The 2,139-nt window shown below is 49.2% G+C and overlaps 1 non-coding gene across 1 annotated transcript; it reads right to left on the bottom strand.

The window, feature by feature from the left end:
• Positions 1–1,727: 1,727 nt before the first annotated feature.
• Positions 1,728–1,799, bottom strand: TRNAC-GCA (transfer RNA cysteine (anticodon GCA)). Its single transcript has one exon. It is a non-coding gene; the product is annotated as a tRNA-Cys (tRNA).
• Positions 1,800–2,139: the final 340 nt, after the last annotated feature.

The following is a 2,139-nucleotide window of genomic DNA, read 5'->3' on the forward strand; positions in this document are numbered from 1 at the left end:
GAATAATAACAGAAAGTAAGAAACAAAGTTAGAAAAATTAAAAAATACAGTAGAAAAGGTAAAATAAATGAAACAATAGCAGCGACAAAACAAAACAGCAAACAAACAAAATTCCCTGCTGCCTCCACTATCAGTGTCCTTGCCCACAAGGTGAGCTACATCCAGTCCCTACCTCCCTAGGAGGCCCTCCAAGATCTCTAAGTAGGTGTCTGGACCTGCCGTGTCAGCCCCATCTCTGTGTGTGTTCCTTTCACCAGTATTGGCTCCTGAAGCTGGCCTGGAGTGCAGGTGTCCCTGCAGGCCAGTTAGGCTTCCACAGGCGTATCTGCAGGGGCTGGCAGAGTCAGAGGAGGCTTTGGAGAAGGGTGGCACTTGGCCTGCCTGGACCTGATGACCAGGAGAGGCCTCGTTGGAGCCACGGTTCAGGCCTGGGAACCATGCAGCCCTTGGAGGCTTTGGTGGGGGAACCTGGCCTCTTGAGTTAGAGGGGGGAATTTGACTGCCACAGCATTGAATGCGCCACAGCTGTGAATGTGGTTAAAAAAAAGAAAGAAAGAAAGAAAATCAGGAGCGTGAGTAATCTAGTAATTGGGTTCTGTCCTCTTCTGAGCTGACTTGAGACCACAGTCACATGAAACAACCACCAAAAGATGATGACAGCTCAGCAAGGGTCACTTGGCCTTGATAAGTGTACACACAGCATGTTGGGTGGAAAACCAGCTTGGCTCTTTTAGAGACTGCTGTATACTCTATGGCTTGGCTGAGGCCATGAAGGGGGCTGAAATCTGACCCACCGTTGGCCCAAGCAGTGGGTGCTACACAGACACCACTCTTGCAGAAGGGGCCTCCCAGAGGGGCAGCTTTTGCAATTTATCCCCCTTCAAGAGGTGTCACTTTCAAATTTACACAAGGCCTCACATGTGTCGGATGTGACCCCAGTGATCCTTTCCAGTTAGGAGCCTTAAACTCGACAGAGGCAGAGCAGGAGAGCACCTAACTATTGCTTCTCTATGTCAACTGCTTGTGGAGGCTTCCCAGCCCTCCGCCCATAAAATTCAATTCACGAACGTCAGAGACCTGTGTTAAAATATCGGATGACTTGTCCCCCAAGGCTAGGGGCCCCTGTGTTCCTTATCCAAGCCATTCCTGAACCCTACAGAAGCTCCCGTCCAAATTCCCAGAAAAAAGTGTGAAAGTCTTTGTTGCTTAGTCATGTCTGACTCTGCAACCCCATTGACTGTATCCTCTGTCCATGGAATTCTCCAGGCCAGAATACTGGCATTGGTAGTCATTCCCTTCCCCAGGGGATCTTCCCAACCCAGGAATTAAACCTGGGTCTCCCGCAATGCAGGCAGATTCTTTTACCGTCTGAGCCACCAGGGAAGCCCTCCGGATTTCTAGCCCCTCTCAAATCACCATCTTCATTTGGCTGACCTTGTAGCCTAATGGTTAAGCTACAGACACTAAATGAGAAAGACAGAGATTTGAATTCTGCCTCACTGGTAGTATCTGTGAGATTTCACATCCCCCCTCACCTGCAGATTTGATTAAAGCACCTCTGTTTTACCTTGCAGGGCTGTTGTGAGGATTAAGTGAGTGAGTGAAGTCGCTCAGTCATGTCCAACTCTTTGAGACCCCATGGACTGTAGCCTACAAGGCTCCTCTGTCCATGGAATTTTCCAGACAAGAGTATTGGAGGGGGTTGCCATTTCCTTCTCCAGGGGATCTTCCCAACCCAGGGATCGAACCTGGGTCTCCTGCATTGCAGGCAGACGCTTTACCATCTGAGCTACCAGGGAAGCCCCAGTGAGATACTGCACATAATCTTCCCAGTGTGTTTTAAGTGTCCAGTGAATGTGAATCTTCACTGTAATTGTGCATTCGGGTCATCTTTCCTCCCCAACCCCTCTCGCTGGTCCAGTAATATTTGGTATAGGGTGGTCTTCCCACTGCAATGGGAAGAGTTCTGGTTATCTGTATCAATCTTGGTTCTGATATTTGCATACTCAGTGTAGCAGGAATAGGGGGGAAGAAAAAGTGCTCCGTGTGCTGAAATGCACAGAAGGGTTGCCATCTTCACTAGCTCTTGCCTTCCTATTCCCCCAAATGGAATTTTGTGTGCCTCAGTAGGCCTCCAGC

This window comes from Budorcas taxicolor, chromosome 6 (genome assembly GCF_023091745.1).
Source record: "Budorcas taxicolor isolate Tak-1 chromosome 6, Takin1.1, whole genome shotgun sequence".
Taxonomy (NCBI): Eukaryota; Metazoa; Chordata; class Mammalia; order Artiodactyla; family Bovidae; genus Budorcas; species Budorcas taxicolor.